General features: G+C 38.2%; 1 long non-coding RNA gene across 1 annotated transcript in view; it reads right to left on the bottom strand.

Annotated features, from left to right (window-relative positions):
* Positions 1-19,790, bottom strand: part of LOC128563137 (uncharacterized) — a 57,707-nt gene that overhangs the window by 3,437 nt on the left and 34,480 nt on the right. The window contains exon 2 of the long non-coding RNA XR_008373745.1: positions 3,530-3,638. This is a non-coding gene — a long non-coding RNA (uncharacterized LOC128563137). The remainder of the gene's footprint in view (positions 1-3,529; positions 3,639-19,790) is intronic.

The raw sequence follows: 19,790 nt of genomic DNA, 5'->3' as shown, positions 1-19,790 counted from the left end.
AGGGAATAAATATGTTTTGAATAATACAAATTTGTAAATAATTCCATTTTAATAGTTTTATCTCTCTTACCTTTGATATTTTCCCGTAAAAACATTTTTGCTTTAAAAATACAAATAATCTGATTTTAAATGAAATAATTTTATTATTTATTATTAAATTATTATTGTCCATCAAAAGTGAGTTTATTTTCACAAAGGCAAACTGGAGACTTCAGACAACAATGACTGTCAAATGTCTCTTTTCAATTGGCAACAGTGATAAGGTCTTCATGATAATTGGTGGTGAGCTGCCTTTCAAGAGTTAGCCCATTTCAAATCAAATGTTTTTAGTATCTCTACTACATTTACAACATGCTAGGCCCTTTCTATTTTAATTTGTGCCTTTTTATTTTTTCTTTAACAGGAAGAAGCTTTTGAGTACAAGGAGAAAGAGTCAAGGGTAAAAGTATACTCCCTATTGTTTAATATTCTGAGCTCTAAAAGATGGCCTATCCCGGTGTTTAGTGAATACTATTCAGGAAAAATATTTGCAAACCTCCTCATGAGGTTCTCAAGGGATACGTTACAGAAGTTCCAATAGCAAATGAAAACCTGGCGAGTCCCTTCTCTACCAGAGGAGGTTCTGCCCATTGCTGTGGCTGGGCGTTCTCTGATAACCTGAGCTGGTTTCTTCCCCTTTCCAAGGCTGAGCCCAGATCTTGCCCTAATTGCCAAAAACTGAAGAAATGCAACCATTCAAATGTAAAATAGTTGTGTGTTTGTATTTGTACCTAAAGCCTCCCAAGTTTAAGAAGTGATGGGAGTTGAGGCAGTGCCTGGGCACCCTGCAGGGTGTGGCCATTGTTACAGGACATCTCACCTAAGCAGAAACTGTTTATCCAAGTCTCTTTGTGTAGGGAAGGTGCTGTGGGTCTTGTGCAAGTAACTAACTAGAGCAGGGCAAGTGTGAAGAAGGGCTGTTGAAAGCTGTTGAATTTTTGCTTTTTTGCCTATCCAACATCTAAAAGCTGTGTTTCTGTATAATTCTTCAATATCAAGGTATTGGCTCATATGCTGTCATACTGAATATTCATGGTTTTATTAATTAGCGATTAATGTCAAAAGTGAGGAGCAGGCATTTGCAAAGAGGCCAATTAAAGACTACATCATTGTCACAATGCCTGAGAAACAGAAACCCAGCAGGCAGGAGAATCATGGCAAGCAGTACCCTACTGAGCAATTGTTCTTACTCACATCTTCTACAGTATGAAAACTTGTCAAGCTGCCTTGAAAATACTTTTTTCCTGGGTTGATACTGGTGGAGATAATACCATCTTAGTCAAGTTCGTAAGGAAACATTTTTAGAAAGCAAAAGCATTTAACACATACATCCCTATTTCAGTTTTAAGCCATGCTGGGGAAGTTTCTTGCATAATTTTTAAGAAAAACACTAATTAGACAATTAAAATAACCTAAATAAATTAGATACTTATAAACACATCCTACCTTTCTATGATATTGCCTATTTTGTAAACAATGCCGCCAATGTGATCGGACATTTGTGGGTCACTCAGGTCTACAGTTATATTCTCAGTCTGCTATTTAATAGCTGTGTGATGTGGAAATGTTTTTATTTGTTTGTTTTTAACTACTCTGAATTTGTCTTCCTGTTTATAAAATTGAGACATTAACATGTGTGCCATTGGATCCTGGTGCTGACTTGGTGTGAGGCTGGATGTTGGAAGGCACTTTTTCTCCTTGCACTTTTCTTTACCTTTTCTTCTTTCTTCCTCCATCCTTTCTAAGGGGTCAGTTCCCTTGACTTATTCCAGTTGGGTGTGGAGAAGGCAGGAAGCAGAAATAGCCTGCAACTCTGTACGGATTTATCTTTCTCAAAGTGAAAGGCCATAGAACTTACAGGTTTTACAGAGGATGGAGAAGAAAGAGAAGGGTGTGTGGGGAGGAAAGAATTTGGAAAACTTGGAAGGGAAAGGATTTCCCTGAGTTTACACAAACACCCTGTCACTGCTGGAGGGACAGAGAGAGGTCCATGGATTCCGAAGGCAGGAGGTGTCCATGCTAAATTCTGGCAGCATCTGGAGAAGAAACAAAACTCCCGAGAGGAATGGCTGCAAGGTGAGTGCAGGCTGGGGAGGCTCCAGAAAACCCCAAAATCACGGCTGGCCCATGTGTGGCCAGGATTGTCTGAACACTGCCGGGCCTGAGAATCCCTGCAGGTATGGAGCCTGCACACTCCACTTGGACCTAGGAAAATTCCTTGTTTTTGTGTCTGATCTCAGGCAGTAGTGTAACTCTGTGCTGGTGAGGGAGAAAGCCAGAAAATGACATTAAGTTTCCTGCTAGCCAGAGGGATGGGTATTAAAGTAAAATGTAGTGAAAATTTATCTTTATTGAAAATAAAGATAAAGATACAAAATATTTCTTGCCTTGGTGACTATGCAGAATGAGATTGATACCCATGTCACATGCAAACCAGCATTGTCAGGGGTAAGTAGAAGAAGTTCCATTAATATTAGCTATCATTATTTGTTAACTGGCATTAACAATTAAAAGGATAATGTAAAAAACATTAAAAAATAAAGGATTCTGGGAGGGTTGGTATCTTAACTTTTAATATGAGATCCTATTCTACGAGAGACACGTTTAGATATGCTGAGCATATTTTCTTTGAACTCAAACTTGGAACTTGTTTCCCATGATGATACTTAACTGATTGCCAGAATGATCCAGAAACAATATTATATCCTGGGGGAGGGAGAAGAGCATCAGTAGACAAACATGACTGTATAGTTTGGATTTAAAAGTCGAAACCTTATTTAACTGGGTAACAGTAGGGCCTTAACACATACATCCCAGGGCTTCCTGACTGTTTTTGTTTTGCTTTTGGTATTTACCTCTGTTGATTCTAGCAGTGGTAATCTTAGATAAGTAAATAATACAATTCTGGGTAAATGATGCTTTTGACTGGTTTGGTGAAAAAAGTATTCAATTGAGATTCAAAACCAAGGAATTTTAGTCTTGGTTATGAACTTAGAATTTGGAGATCTATTTTGGGTAGTGTGTATTAGGTTATTAAAATAACTTTGTTTTTTCACCCAGGCAAAGGAGGCAATAATAGTTTTTCCTATTTGAATTCTTCCAGTATTTGCCTTTGTCTAAGACCCTGGGCTGGGATCTTATATGCTAAACAAGGAAAATCTGGTTAAGGAAGTAGAAGTTGTCTTTGGTTTTCTTTAGAGCTCATGCTCTGTGACTAGTCCCAACCTCCAGGGCTAAAGGAACTCAGAATGTCTTTGGGTTGTTCCAAATCCTTCTCATCAATATAGGCTCCACCATATCCCTACTATGACCACTGACCTGATTTGTCTAGGACAGTCTCAATTGGCGTGTGAAATTTTCCTACTTTTCCTTCTAATTTTAATGTCTCTTTTAGTCTCCAAGATGGCAATTAAGTAATCCAATGAATTAGTTCTCTGTTATTATTGCTACTAATAATACATACTCTTATTACAAATTTTAAACATCTTACCTGCAGGGTGGGGGATGAATTTTCCCTCTCTTAGAGTAGCATATGAATTGCAAATCAAGTCTTCTGTAGAAAATGCCTCTTCTCCATGGTTCTTAACTGAGGGTTATATCTAAGGAAAATAAAAAATGTGGGGCAGCATTTTTGGCTATCCCCATGAGGGAAGATGTGCTACCAGTCTTTATATTCCAGAGTCAAGGTTTCTAACAATGCCACATTGAGAAGTACTGGAACCTCTGATGCAAAAAGGACCTTCAAAAAGAACACCATAAACCATGCAGGATGGGATGGAATTGACTAATAGGCCAGAAGGTAAAATAAGGTACAGCCTTATGGAAAAGTCAAGGAGTTGGTCTCATAGTTTTTGAGGGATCATAAAGCTTCAGACCAAAGCTATAGAAGTGAAAGCAAACTTTTTACCTCCAAGCCAAAGACATGATGAAAGGAATGGCTTTCTCTTGGTTTCCCTGCACCTAAGAAAATCTTAACTTTCTGAGGTCTCCTTGGAAAGCAGAGCTGTGTGAAACAAACAGGGACACAGACAACTTTTTTTGGAAAATGTTTTCTCAATTTCACAATGCAAATTCATTAGACTGGAATGTATATTATAATACATAGAGTTTAGTGGTTAAGGGCACAGGTTTCTGGGTGAGGGACAAAAGCGTAGATTTCAGCTCCACTATTTACTGTGTGATCTTGTTCAATCTACTTACATTCTTTTTTATTATTATTGTTTATTTATTTATTTAATAAATCATAGCTGTGTACATTAGTATGATCATGGGGCACCATACACTTGGTTCATAGACCGTTTGACACATTTTCATCACACTAGTTAACATAGCTCTCGTGGCATTTTCTTAGTTATTTTGCTAAGACCTTAACATTCCACTTTTACTAGGATTCACAAGTTCCCTTGTAAGATGCACCACAGGTGTAATCCCATTAATCCCCCTCCCTCCACCCACCTCCCCCCCTCCCCTCCCTTTCCCCCTTCTACCTATTCTTAGGTTGTAACTGGGTTATAGCTTTCATGTGAAGGTCCTACATTAGTTTCATAATAAGGGTGAGTACATTGGGAACTTTTTCTTCCATTCTTGAGACACTTTACTAAGAAGAATACATATACCCAGAAGACCAAAAATCACATCATAACAAAGATATTTGTATTAGAATATTTATTGCAGCCCTATTCATAATTGCTAAGTCATGGAAAAAGCCCAAGTGCCCATCGATCCACGAATGGATTAATAAATTGTGGTATATGTACACCATGGAATTTTATGCAGCCTTAAAAAAAGATGGAGACTTTACCTCTTTCATGTTTACATGGATGGAGCTGGAACATATTCTACTTACATTCTGATCCTGTTTTCTTATTTATAAAACAGAGTGAAAGAGACAACCAACATCTTTGCAGTATTTTTCAAAATAGTTTCAAACTTGTAGACCCCTGATAGGATCTTGAAGACATTCCATCCGCTCCTGCCTGAGGATCCCTGACTACCTGAACTAGGCCATGAGATTATAAGAACTGCCTACGTAAACCATAAAATTGTGATAAGAATTAAATGAAGATCATATATGAGGACTTATAACAATGCGTGGTGCATAATAGAATTTTAGTATATGATAACTATTGTTTAATTTAGTTACTAATTGTCATAAAAAGACTTTATAATACTGAGGTGAAATTATACCCTAATGATAGTGGACATGATGCTGTGGCCCAGAGTTTACCAGATTGATGACTTTCCTACAGTTTTTCCTGTGTGGCATCATTCTGCAAAATATACAAATGTTGAATTTCCAAGACTATTATTGTTGCTACCCAACCAGGTTCATCTGCCCACTGCCAGAGAGAAAGCCAATACCCTGAAACAGCAGAGTTTGCAGCAGAGAAAGGGTTTAATCTGCATAGCTAGATAGCACCAAGTGAGAAGACAGGAAATTTCTCAAATCTGCCTCCTCAAAAATTTGGGAGACAGTTGGGTTTTTTTTTTGTCTTTTTTGCAGTTTTTGGCTGGGGCTGGGTTTGAACCCACCACCTCCAGCATATGGGGCTGGCGCCCTACCCCTTTGAGCCACAGGGCAGTTTGACAGGAAGAGGATTAGGCAACCAGAGCCTATAATTGTCTGGGTTTGGGGTAGAATCATTAGGATCTTACTATGGGCTGCTTCCTGGGTGGGTCAGCCAATCCCCTGGAATGCAGCATCAGGTTCTTGGGTGTGGGGTTCACAAGATCAGTTGAGTCAGTTGCTTGGTCTGGATGGGCCACCCAATCCACCAGATGCAGGACCTGAAAGACATCTCAGAAACTAAACTTATGTGTCACAAAGGTGATACTGTAGAGAGACAATGTTAAGAATCTTTATGATCACTAATTATGTGACTCCAGAGGAGCAGATGGGGGACAATGGCTAATTAATAGCACGATTTCTAGCTGGGCCTCTACCTTATTTTTAGCTCGGCCCTCCCTACAGTTCTCACCTTGTACCCCATCATTAATTTGTAATGGTGGTTTCATTTTTTTTTATCTCACTGATATTATTTGCATTTTTATATTCTATTTTATAGAATACATTTTATTTTTAATTTAAACAATTTATTTCATTGTAGAAAACTGGGAAATTAGAAATGCAAAAATAATACTATTTCCAGTCTTAACTACTGAAAGAAACCACAGTGAACATTTTTATGTATTTTCTTCTAGTCTGTTTTTTCCAAGCAAGCATATATACTTCAACAGGACTACTTATAAAGTACAAAAATAATTTTATTTTCAAAGTTAATTTATATACCTAAATTAGCAAGATTTTCGAATTAAAAATTTATTTGAAAACAATTTCAATCCATAGTTCTGTTCCTGATTTTTAACTTGTCAGAATGCCTTGGATTTGTTAGGTTTTAATTCATCATGAACAGGAAGTGCTTTTTCCTTATTCCACGTACTAACAGAAGTTGCTTCCCATAGCTTAACTAGCAACCATGAAATCAAAGGTGATGTACCTGCTTCCAATGAAATATGACATAAAGGATATTAAATTAATATAAAAAACTGATTATAGAAATTCACAATATAAATTTGTTAAGACTTTTATATACTTAACAACACTCTCCTGAATATATTATTTTCTAACTTAAATATACAAAATTGACCCTTGAACAACCTGAACATGAGAGATGCCAACCCCTAATACAGTAAAAAAATACAAGTATTACTTTTGATTCCACAAAAACTTAACCAGTAGTAGCCTACAGTTGAATGGAAGCCCTACAGATAACATAACAGTTGATTAATGTTGTATGTTATATATATTATATACTGTAATCTGACAACAAAATAAGCTAGACAAAAAATGTTATTAAGAAAATAATAAGGTTGGGCGGTGGCTCAGTGGGTAGGGTACTGTTATTTTGTTGGTCTTTGTTTGTTTTTGTTTATTTTGTTTCTGTTTTTTTTTTTTTTATTGTTGGGGATTCATTGAGGGTACAATAAGCCAGGTTACACTGATTGCAATAGTTAGGTAAAGTCCCAGTTGCAATCATGTCTTGCCCCCATAAAGTGTGACACACACCAAGGCCCCACCCCCCTCCCTCCTTCCTTCTTTCTGTTCCCCCCCCATAACCATAATTGTCATTAATTGTCCTCATATCAAAATTGAGTACATAGGATTCATGCTTCTCCATTCTTGTGATGCTTTACTAAGAATAATGTCTTCCACGTCCGTCCAGGTTAATACGAAGGATGTAAAGTCTCCATTTTTTTTAATGGCTGAATAGTATGCCATGGTATACATATACCACAGCTTGTTAATCCATTCCTGGGTTGGTGGGCATTTAGGCTGTTTCCACATTTTGGAGATTGTAAATTGAGCTGCAATAAACAGTCTAGTACAAGTGTCCTTATGATAAAAGGATTTCTTTCCTTCTGGGTAGATGCCCAGTAATGGGATTGCAGGATCAAATGGGAGGTCTAGCTTGAGTGCTTTGAGGTTTCTCCATACTTCCTTCCAGAAAGGTTGTACTAGTTTGCAGTCCCACCAGCAGTGTAAAAGTGTTCCCTTCTCTCCACATCCACGCCAGCATCTGCAGTTTTGAGATTTTGTGATGTGGGCCATTCTCACTGGGGTTAGATGATATCTCAGGGTTGTTTTGATTTGCATTTCTCTAATATATAGAGATGATGAACATTTTTTCATGTGTTTGTTAGCCATTCATCTGTCGTCTTTAGAGAAAGTTCTATTCATGTCTCTTGCCCATTGATATAAGGGATTGTTGGCTTTTTTCATGTGGATTAATTTGAGTTCTCTATCAATCCTACTTATCAAGCTTTTGTCTGATTGAAAATATGCAAATATCCTTTCCCATTGTGTAGGTTGTCTCTTTGCTTTGGTTATTGTCTCCTTAGCTGTACAGAAGCTTTTCAGTTTCATGAAGTCCCATTTGTTTATTTTTGTTGCTGTTGCAATTGCCATGGCAGTCTTCTTCATGAAGTCTTTCCCCAGGCCAATATCTTCCAGTGTTTTTCCTATGCTTTCTTGGAGGATTTTTATTGTTTCATGCCTTAAGTCCTTTATCCATCTTGAGTCAATTTTTGTGAGTGGGGAAAGGTGTGGGTCCAGTTTCAGTCTTTTACATGTAGACATCCAGTTCTCCCAACACCATTTATTGAATAGGGAGTCTTTCCCCCAAGGTATGTTCTTGTTTGGTTTATCTAAGATTAGGTGGTTGTAAAAGGTTAGTTTCATTTCTTGGTTTTCAATTCGATTCCAAGTGTCTATGTCTCTGTTTTTGTGCCAGTACCATGCTGTCTTGACCACTATGGCTTTGTAGTACAGACTAAAATCTGGTATGCTGATGCCCCCAGCTTTATTTTTGTTACAGAGAACTGCTTTAGCTATACGGGGTTTTTTCCGGTTCCATACAAAACGCAGAATCATTTTTTCCAAATCTTGAAAGTACGATGTTGGTATTTTGATAGGAATGGCATTGAATAGGTAGATTGCTTTGGGAAGTATAGACATTTTAACAATGTTGATTCTTCCCATCCATGAGCATGGTATGTTCTTCCATTTGTTAATATCCTCTGCTATTTCCTTTCTGAGGATTTCATAGTTTTCTTTATAGAGGTCCTTCACCTCCTTCGTTAGGTATATTCCTAGGTATTTCATTTTCTTTGAGACTATGGTGAAGGGAGTTGTGTCCATAATTAGCTTCTTATCTTGACTGTTATTGGTGTACACAAAGGCTACTGACTTGTGGACATTGATTTTATATCCTGAAACATTACTATATTTTTTGATGACTTCTAGGAGTCTTGAGGTTGTCTTTGGGGTTCTCTAAGTATAAGATCATGTCATCAGCAAAGAGGGAGAGTTTGACCTCCTCTGCTCCCATTTGGATTCCCTTTATTTCCTTGTCTTGCCTAATTGTATTGGTGAGAACTTCCAGCACTACATTGAATAGTAATGGTGACAGAGGACAACCTTGTCTGGTTCCAGTTCTAAGAGGAAAACCTTTCAGTTTTACTCCATTCAGTAAAATATTGGCTGTGGGTTTGTCATAGATAGCTTCAATCGGTTTTAGAAATGTGCCACCTATGCCTATACTCTTCATTGTTCTAATCAGAAAAGGATGCTGGATTTTATCAAATGCTTTTTCTGCATCTACTGAGAGGATCATGTGATCTTTATTTTTGCCTCTGTTAATATGGTGGATAACGTTAGACTTGCGTATGTTAAACCAGCCCTGCATCCCTGGGATGAAGCCTACTTGATCATGATGAATGACTTTTTTGATGATAAGCTGTAATCTACTGGCTAGGATTTTGTTGAGAATTTTTGCGTCTATGTTCATGAGTGAGATTGGTCAGAAATTCTCCTTTTTGTTTGGGTCTTTTTCTGGTTTTGGTATCAGGGTGATGTTTGCTTCATAGAATGTGTTGGGGAAGATTCCTTCTTCCTCAATTTTTTGGAATAATTTCTGCATTACAGGAATAAGCTCTTCCTTGAAGGTTTGATAGAATTCTGGAGTGAAACCATCTGGACCAGGGCATTTTTTAGTTGGAAGCTTTTTTACTGTTTCTTTGATCTCAGTGCTTGAAATTGGTCTGTTCAGGAGCTCTATTTCTTCCTGGCTGAGTCTAGGGAGAGGGTGTGATTCCAAATATTGATCCATTTCTTTCACATTGTCAAATTTCTGGGCATAGAGTTTCTGGTAGTATTCAGAGATGATCTCTTGTATCTCTGTGGGATCAGTTGTTATTTCCCCTTTATCGTTTCTGATTGAGGTTACTAGAGATTTTACTTTTCTATTTCTAGTTAGTCTGGCCAATGGTTTATCTATTTTATTTATTTTTTCAAAAAACCGACTCCTTGTTTCATTAATTTTCTGAATGATTCTTTTGTTTTCAATTTCATTGATCTCTGATTTGATTTTGGAGATTTCTTTTCTTCTACTGAGTTTAGGCTTAGATTGTTCTTCTTTTTCCAATTCCATAAGGTGGCTTGTGAGATTGTTGATGTGCTCTCTTTCTGTTTTTCGAATGCAGGCATCTAAAGCGATGAATTTTCCTCTCAAAACTGCTTTTGCAGTATCCCACAGGTTTTGGTAGCTTGTGTCTTCATTGTTGTTATGCTCAAGGAAGTTAATGATTTCCTGTTTTATTTCTTCCTTCACCCATCTGTTATTCAACAGAAGATTGTTTAGTTTCCATGCCTTTGGGTGGGGTCGAGCATTTTTGTTAGAGTTGAGTTCCACCTTTAGTGCCTTATGGTCTGAGAAGATACAAGGTAAAATTTCAATTCTTTTGATTCTGTTGATATTTGTTTTGTGTCCCAGGATATGATCAATTTTGGAGAATGTTCCATGGGGTGATGAGAAGAATGTATATTCTTTATCTTTGGGATGGAGTGTTCTATACGCGTCTATCAAGCACAGTTGTTCTAGGGTCTCATTTAAGTCTCTTATATCCTTGTTTAATTTCTGTTTAGAGGATCTGTCCAGCTCTGTAAGAGGAGTGTTAAGGTCCCCTTTTATAATGGTATTATCAGATATCATATTGCTCAGACTGAGTAAGGTCTGTTTCAAAAATCTGGGAGCATTTAAACTGGGTGCATAGGTATTTAGAATTGAAATGTCTTCTTGTTGTATTTTTCCCTTGACCAATATAAAGTGACCACCTTTGTCTTTTTTGACTTTAGTTGCTTTAAATCCACATGTATCTGAAAATAAGATTGCAACTCCTCTTTTCTTCTGAATTCCATTTGCCTGAAAAATTGTCTTCCAACCCTTGACTCGGAGCTTTAATTTGTCTTTTGAAGCCAGGTGTGTTTCTTGCAGACAGCAAATGGATGGCTTGTGTTTTTTAATCCAGTCAACCAATCTATGTCTCTTCAGTGGGGAATTCAAGCCATTAACATTTATTGACATAATTGATAAGTGTGGTAGTTTTCTATTCGTCTTATTTGGTGAGAGTCCATTGCTTAGTTTTATCTTTTGCGTCGGTGTGGAGGTTTGGTTCTGTCCTTTAATTTCTGAGTTCTTACTTTGCTGCTGATCCATTGTGGTGGTCAGTGTGCAGAACAGCTTGAAGTATTTCCTGTAGAGCTGGTCTTGTTGTGGCGAATTTCCTCAATGTTTGTATATCTGTAAATGATTTGATTTCTCCGTCAATTTTTAAGCTTAGCTTAGCAGGGTACAGAGTTCTGGGCTGGAAATTGTTCTGTTTAAGTAGATAAAGGTAGATGACCATTGTCTTCTTGCTTGAAAAGTTTCATTAGAGAAGTCTGCGGTCAATCTGATGGATTTGCCCCTGTAGGTCAACTGGTGCTTACTCCTGGCAGCTTGCAGAATCTTTTCTTTTGTCTTGACTTTGGACAGGTTCATCACAATGTGTCTTGGAGAAGCTCGGTTAGAGTTGAGGCGACCTGGGGTCCGATAGCCCTCTGAAAGCAGTGTGTCAGAATCTTTGGTGATATTTGGGAAATTTTCTTTTATAATATTCTCTAGTATGGCTTCCATTCCTCTGGGGCATTCTTCTTCCCCTTCTGGAATTCCTATAACTCGTATGTTGGAACGCTTCATAAAGTCCCATAATTCTGACAGTGAACGTTCTGCTTTCTCTCTCTTCTTTTCTGCCTCTTTTACTATCTGAGTTACCTCAAAAACTTTGTCTTCTACCTCTGAAATTCTTTCTTCTGCATGGTCTAACCTGTTGCTGATACTTTCCATTGCATCTTTAAGTTCCCTGATTGAGTGTTTCATTTCCTTCAGCTCTGCTATATCCTTTTTGTATTCTTCATATCTTTCATCTCTGATTTGATTCTGTTTTTGGATTTCCTTTTGGTTATTTTCCACTTTATTAGCAGTTTCATTCATTGTTTCCATCATTTCTTTCATTGTTTTCAACATGTGTATTCTAAATTCCCTTTTTGTCATTCCTAACATTTCTGTATAGGTGGAATCCTCTGTAGTAGCTACCTCATGGTCCCTTGGCAGGGTTGTTCTGGACTGGTTCTTCATGTTGTCTAGAGTTTTCTGCTGATTCTTCCTCATGGGTGATTTCTTTTATCTGTTTCCTTGCCCTAATTTTCCTTTCACTTCCTCTTGCTCTTTAAGTTCTCGTGCCTGTGGACTAAGGGTTACAGGACCAGAATGGTGAGAAGGTTTAAGAGCAAAAAAGGGATGAAAGAAAGGAGGACCGAGTGATAAGGAATAAAAAAGAAAAATAGAGAAAGGAGAGGGGGTGGGTAAAAGGAATATTGACAAAAAGAAGAGAGGCACAGAGAGAGGGAGACAGAGCAATATAGGTGTACAGTAGGGTTCTTTGATACAACCTTAAAAAAAAAAACACCTTCTGGGGGTGCCCATTTGGGTGTTCCCTTGAGGTCAGCAGCTCCTTGCTAACCTGATCAGACACAGTACCCCACCTCCACCAAGTAGAGAGGAAAGACAAAAATGCTATAAATCAAACCAAAACAAGCAAACAGAAACCTTTACAGGGTAAAATTGGCTGGAAAAACCAAATAATAGCGGTAGAAACACTAACAAAAATGAAAGTTCTAATTATTGAAATAGGCAGCAATGGGAAATTATAATTAAACTAGAAAAATTGAGAAAGAAAAGGGATCTGTATGGAAAAGGTTGAACTTAAAAAACAAAACAACAATCCCCAACATCAAAATAAACAAAAAAAACAACCAACCCCCCCCAAAAAAAAAAAAAAAACAACCAAAAACAAAGCAGTATGTATATGTTATTGAATATTGTCTGGGCAACACGTGGTGTTGTGGGGTATGAGATGTTAATCACAGTTCTGATACGACTGGAGGCTGCTAGTTTCTCAAACCCCAGCAGGAAGACCCCCTAAATCTCTCTTCAGCCCACTTAAAAGGCACTTTGAACTTGTTCACTTACTGAGCAGAAGCTTTCTCAGGGAAGTGCATGTCGCTGGAAACACTGCTGAAGTGGCTATCCACTTACCCTGTTTGCCAAAACTGGTCTCCCTCTGCCCCAGAGGGTTAGGGCTGCAAGGCGGCTCAGACCCTGCCCTTAGGCTACTTGGTTGCTGGGTTACCAGCTCCCACCCAATTCCAGCTCTGCGACCCTGAGGGCGGAGCTTGCTGGGGCAGATCGCTCACAATGTCTGCCTGTGACCCAGCGCCAAACACTATTAGCTCCGTGTGGCTCAGCGGCTCAGACTGGGGCCCTAGACAAAGGCCAAAGTTCTCCACACTCCCGCTCAGGCTCTCCCCAAGGCAGTTCAGCTGAGTGCCAAGTCCAAAGACACCAAAGCAGTTCACAGGTAAGGCCTTTCTGGTTTGCAGTCTCGCTGCTACTGAACTTACAGTTGCGGGCGGGTTTAGACAGATTGAACACACGCGACCACTTGCCGGTTTTCCACTGTTTTAGTCCTCCTCTTGGTGTCCAGAAGTCTCTCGCTGACTCCCTGTATATTCTCAGGGGTGATGATAGGCAGATCCCACCAGCCAGAGATGCCTGGAGTCCTATATCCCCAGACTCACAGTGCCCAGATGCAAGGAACAGATGCAAGGAAGCTGATACTCCGCTGCCATCTTGCTCCACCTCCCTGATTTTTTAATTTCAACCTTTTCCATACAGATTTTTTCTTTTCTTTTCTATCTCCATTTTTCTAGTTAAAATACAATTTCCCATTGCTGCCTTTTTCAATAATTAGAACTACATTTTTGCTAGTGTTTCTACCCTATTATTTGGTTTGTCACCCAATTTTCTCCCGAAAAGTTTTCTGTTTGCTTGTTTTGGTTTGATTTATAGCATTTTTGTCTTTCCTCTCTACTTGGTGGAGGTGGGTACTTTGTCCGATCAGGTTAGCAAAGAGCTGCTGACCTCAAGGGAACCACCCAACCAGGCACCCCCAGAGGTTGGGATTTTTTTAAGGTTGTGTTAAAGTACCCTACTGTGCACCTATATTGCTCTGTCTCCCTCTTTATGTGCTTCTCTTCTTTCTGTCAATATTCCCTTTTACTCACCCTCTGTCTTTTCTCTATTTTCTTTTCTTTTCTTTTCTTTTCCTTCCCTTCCCCTTCCCCTTCCTCTTTCTTTCTTTCTTTCTCTTTCTTTTATCCCTTCTTAATCTTCAACCTTCTCATCCTTCTGGTCATGAACCAAAAGGACTCATCGAACCCTTAATCCATATTTATGGGAACTTAAAGAAAAGGAAAATTAGGGCAAGGAAACAGATAAAAGAAATCACTTGAGGAAGAATCAGCAGAAAACTCCAGGCAACATGAAGAACCAGTCAAGAGCAGCCCCTTCAAGGAACCATGAGGTAGCTACTGCAAAGGGTTCCACCTATAAAGAAATGTTAGGAATGACATAAAGGGAATTTAGAACACACACGATGAAAACAATGAAGGAAATTATGGAAACAATAAAGGAAACTGCTAATAAAGTGGAAAATAACCGAAAGGAAATCCAAAAACAGAATCAAATAAGAGATGAACGATATGAAGAACATAGAAAGGATATAGCGAAGCTGAAGGAACTGAAGCAGTCAATTAGGGAACTTAAAGATGCAATGGAAAGTATCAGCAACAGGTTAGATCATGCAGAAGAAAGAATTTCGGAGGTAAAGGACAAAGTTCTTGAGATAATTCAGATAGTTAAAGAGATAGAAAAGAAGAGAGAGAAAGCAGAACATTCACTGTCAGAATTATGGGACTTTATGAAACATTCCAACATACGAGTTATAGGAATCCCAGAAGGGGGAGAAGAATGCCCCAGAAGAATGGAAGGCATACTAGAGAATATTATAAATGAAAATTTCCCAAATATCACCAAAGATTTTGACACACTGCTTTCAGAGGGATATTGGACCTAGGTTGCCTCAACTCTAACTGAGCTTCTCCAAGACACATTGTGATGAAACTGTCCAAAGTCAAGACAAAAGAAAAGCTGCTGAAAGCTGCTGGGAGTAAGTGCCAGTTGATCTACGGGGCAAATTCAACAGAATGACTGCAGAATTCTCTAATGAACCTTTCCAAGAAAGAACACAATGGTCATCTACCTTTAAATGACTTAAACAGAATAATTTCCAACGCAGAATACTATACCCTGCTAAACTAAGCTTTAAAATCGATGGAGAAATCAAATCATTTACGGATATACAAACATTGAGGAATTTCGCCACAACAAGACCAGCTCTACAGGAAATACTTCAACCTGTTCTGCGCACTGACCATCACAATGAATCAGCAGCAAACTAAGAACTGCACAATTAAAGGACAGAACCTAACCACCACACTGATGCAAAAGATAAAACTAAGCAATGGACTCTCACAAAATAAGATGAATAGAATACTACCACACTTACCAATTATCTCAGGAAATGTTAATGGCTTGATTTCCCCACTGAAGAGGCATAGATTGGCTGACTGGATTAAAAAACACAAGCCATCTATTTGCTGTCTGCAAGAAACACACCTGGCTTCAAAAGACAAATTAAAACTCTGAGTCAAGTTGGAAGACAATTTTTCAGGCAAATGGAATTCAGAAGAAAAGAGTTGCAATCTTATTTTCAGATACATGTGGATTTAAAGCAGCTAAACTCAAAAAAGACAAAGATGGTCACTTTATACTGGTTAAGGGAAAAATACAACAGGAAGACATTTCAATTCTAAATATTTATGCACCCAATGTAAATGCACCCAGATTCTTGAAACAGACCTTATTCAGTCTGAGCAATATGATATCCGATAATAGAATAATAACTGTGGACTTTAACACTCCTCTTAGAGCTGGACAGGTCTTCTAAACAGAAATTAAACAAAGATGTAAGTGATTTATTTATTTTTTTTTATTGTTGGGGATTCATTGAGGGTACAATAAGCCAGTTACACTGATTGTAATTGTTAGGTAAAGTCCCTCTTGCAATCATGTCTTGCCCCCATAAAGTGTGACACACACTAAGGCCCCACCCCCCTCCCTCCATCCCTCTTTCTGCTTCCCCCCCATAACCTTAATTGTCATTAATTGTCCTCATATCAAGATTGAGTACATAGGATTCATGCTTCTCCATTCTTGTGATGCTTTACTAAGAATAATGTCTTCCACTTCCATCCAGGTTAATACGAAGGATGTAAAGTCTCCATTTTTTTAATGGCTGAATAGTATTCCATGGTATACATATACCACAGCTTGTTAATCCATTCCTGGATTGGTGGACATTTAGGCTGTTTCCACATTTTCGCGATTGTAAATTGAGCTGCAATAAATAGTCTAGTACAAGTGTCCTTATGATAAAAGGATTTTTTTCCTTCTGGGTAGATGCCCAGTAATGGGATTGCAGGATCGAATGGGAGGTCTAGGTTGAGTGCTTTGAGGTTTCTCCATACTTCCTTCCAGAAAGGTTGTACTAGTTTGCAGTCCCACCAGCAGTGGAAAAGTGTTCCCTTCTCTCCACATCCACGCCAGCATCTGCAGTTTTGAGATTTTGTGATGTGGGCCATTCTCACTGGGCTTAGATGATATCTCAGGGTTGTTTTGATTTGCATTTCTCTAATATATAGAGATGATGAACATTTTTTCATGTGTTTGTTAGCCATTCATCTGTCGTCTTTAGAGAAAGTTCTATTCATGTCTCTTGCCCATTGACATAAGGGATTGTTGGCTTTTTTCATGTGGATTAATTTGAGTTCTCTATAGATCCTGGTTATCAAGCTTTTGTCTGATTGAAAATATGCAAATATCCTTTCCCATTGTGTGGGTTGTCTCTTTGCTTTGGTTATTGTCTCCTTAGCTGTACAGAAGCTTTTCAGTTTAATGAAGTCCCATTTGTTTACTTTTGTTGTTGCAATTGCCATGGTGGTGTTCTTCATGAAGTCTTCCCCCAGGCCAATATCTTCCAGTGTTTTTCCTATGCTTTCTTTGAGGATTTTTATTGTTTCATGCCTTAAATTTAAGTCCTTTATCCATCTTGAGTCAATTTTTGTGAGTGGAGAAAGGTGTGGGTCCAGTTTCAGTCTTTTACATGTAGACATCCAGTTCTCCCAACACCATTTATTGAATAGGGAGTCTTTCCCCCAAGGTAAATTCTTGTTTGGTTTATCGAAGATTAGGTGGTTGTAAGATGTTAGTTTCATTTCTTGGTGTTCAATTCGATTCCAAGTGTCTATGACTCTGTTTTTGTGCCAGTACCATGCTGTCTTGACCACTATGGCTTTGTAGTACAGACTAAAATCTGGTATGCTGATGCCCCCAGCTTTATTTTTGTTACTAAGAACTGCCTTAGCTATACGGGGTTTTTTCCGGTTCCATACAAAACGCAGAATCATTTTTTCCAAATCTTGAAAGTAAGATGTAGGTACTTTGATAGGAATGGCATTGAATAGGTAGATTGTTTTGGGAAGTATAGACATTTTAACAATGTTGATTCTTCCCATCCATGAGCATGGTATGTTCTTCCATTTGTTAATATCCTCTGCTATTTCCTTTCTGAGGATTTCATAGTTTTCTTTATAGAGGTCCTTCACCTCCTTCGTTAGGTATATTCCTAGGTATTTCATTTTCTTTGACACTATGGTGAAGTGGGTTGTGTCCTTAATTAGCTTCTCATCTTGACTGTTATTGGTGTATACAAAGGCTACTGACTTGTGGACATTGATTTTATATCCTGAATCATTACTGTATGTTTTGATGACTTCTGGGAGTCTTGTGGTTGAGTCTCGGGGGTTCTCTAAGTATAAGATCATGTCGTCAGCAAAGAGGGAGAGTTTGACCTCCTCTGCTCCCATTTAGATTCCCTTTATTTCCTTGTCTTGCCTAATTGTATTGGCTAGAACTTCCAGCACTATGTTGAATAGTAAAGGTGACAGAGGACAACCTTGTCTGGTTCCAGTTCTAAGAGGAAAAGCTTTCAGTTTTACTCCATTCAGTAAAATATTGGCTGTGGGTTTGTCATAGATAGCTTCAATCAGTTTTAGAAATGTGCCACCTATGCCTATACTCTTCAGTGTTCTAATTAGAAAAGGATGCTGGATTTTATCAAATGCTTTTTCTGCATCTATTGAGAGGATCATGTGATCTTTATTTTTGCCTCTGTTAATATGGTGGATAACGTTTATGGACTTGCGTATGTTAAACCAGCCTTGCATCCCTGGGATGAAGCCTACTTGATCATGATGAATGACCTTTTTGATGATAAGCTGTAATCTATTGGGTAGGATTTTGTTGAGAATTTTCCCGTCTATATTCATGAGTGAGATTGGTCTGAAATTCTCCTTTTTGTTTGGGTCTTTTCCTGGTTTTGGTATCAGGGTGATGTTTGCTTCATAGAATGTGTTGGGGAAGATTCATTCTTCCTCAATTTTTTGGAATAATTTCTGCAGTACAGGAATAAGCTCTTCCTTGAAGGTTTGATAGAATTCTGGAGTGAAGCCATCTGGACCAGGGCATTTTTTAGTTGGAAGCTTTTTTACTGTTTCTTTGATCTCAGTGCTTGAAATTGGTCTGTTCAGGAGGTCTATTTCTTCCTGGCTAAGTCTAGGGAGAGGGTGTGATTCCAAATATTGATCCATATCCTTCACATTGTCCAATTTCTGGGCATAGAGTTTCTGGTAGTATTCAGAGATGATCTCTTGTATCTCTGTGGAATCAGTTGTTATTTCCCCTTTATCGTTTCTGATTGAGGTTACTAGAGATTTTACTTTTCTATTTCTAGTTAGTCTGGCCAATGGTTTATCTATTTTATTTATTTTTTCAAAAAACCAACTCCTTGTTTCATTAATTTTCTGAATGATTCTTTTGTTTCCAATTTCATTGATCTCTGATTTGATTTTGGATATTTCTTTTCTTCTACTGAGTTTAGGCTTAGATTGTTCTTCTTTTTCCAATTCCATAAGATCTCTTGTGAGATTGTTGATGTGCTCTCTTTCTGTTTTTCGAATGTAGGCATCGAAAGCGATGAATTTTCCTCTCAAAACTGCTTTTGCAGTATCCCACAGGTTTTGGCAGCTTGTGTCTTCATTGTTGTTATGCTCAAGGAAGTTAATGATTTCCTGTTTTATTTCTTCCTGCACCCATCTGTTATTCAACAGAAGATTGTTTAATTTCCTTGCCTTTGGGTGGGGTCGAGCATTTTTGTTAGAGTTGAGTTCCACCTTTAGTGCCTTATGGTCTGAGAAGATACAAGGTAAAATTTCAATTCTTTTGATTCTGTTGATATTTGTTTTGTGTCCCAGGATATGATCAATTTTGGAGAATGTTCCATGGGGTGATGAGAAGAATGTATATTTTTTATCTTTGGGGTGGAGTGTTCTATATCCGTCTATCAAGCACAGTTGTTCTAGGGTCTCATTTAAATGTCTTGTATCTTTGTTTAATTTCTGTTTAGAGGATCTGTCCAGCTCTGTAAGAGGTGTGTTTAAGTCCCCTGTTATGATGGTATTATCAGATATCATATTGCTCAGACTGAGTAAGGTCTGCTTCAAGAATCTGGGAGCATTTAAATTGGGTGCATAAATATTTAGAATTGAAATGTCTTCTTGTTGTATTTTTCCCTTGACCAATATAAAGTGACCATCTTTGTCTTTTTTGACTTTAGTTGCTTTAAATCCACATGTATCTGAAAATAAGATTGCCACTCCTCTTTTCTTCTGAATTCCATTTGCCAGAAAAATTGTCTTCCAACCCTTGACTCGGAGCTTTAATTTGTCTTTTGAAGCCAGGTGTGTTTCTTGCAGACAGCAAATGGATGGCTTGTGTTTTTTAATCCAGTCAACC

Source organism: Nycticebus coucang, chromosome 13 (genome assembly GCF_027406575.1).
Source record: "Nycticebus coucang isolate mNycCou1 chromosome 13, mNycCou1.pri, whole genome shotgun sequence".
In the NCBI taxonomy this organism is placed as follows: domain Eukaryota; kingdom Metazoa; phylum Chordata; class Mammalia; order Primates; family Lorisidae; genus Nycticebus; species Nycticebus coucang.
Note: the sequence above shows the minus strand (reverse complement) of the source record. Positions and strands in the feature narration are given on the sequence as shown.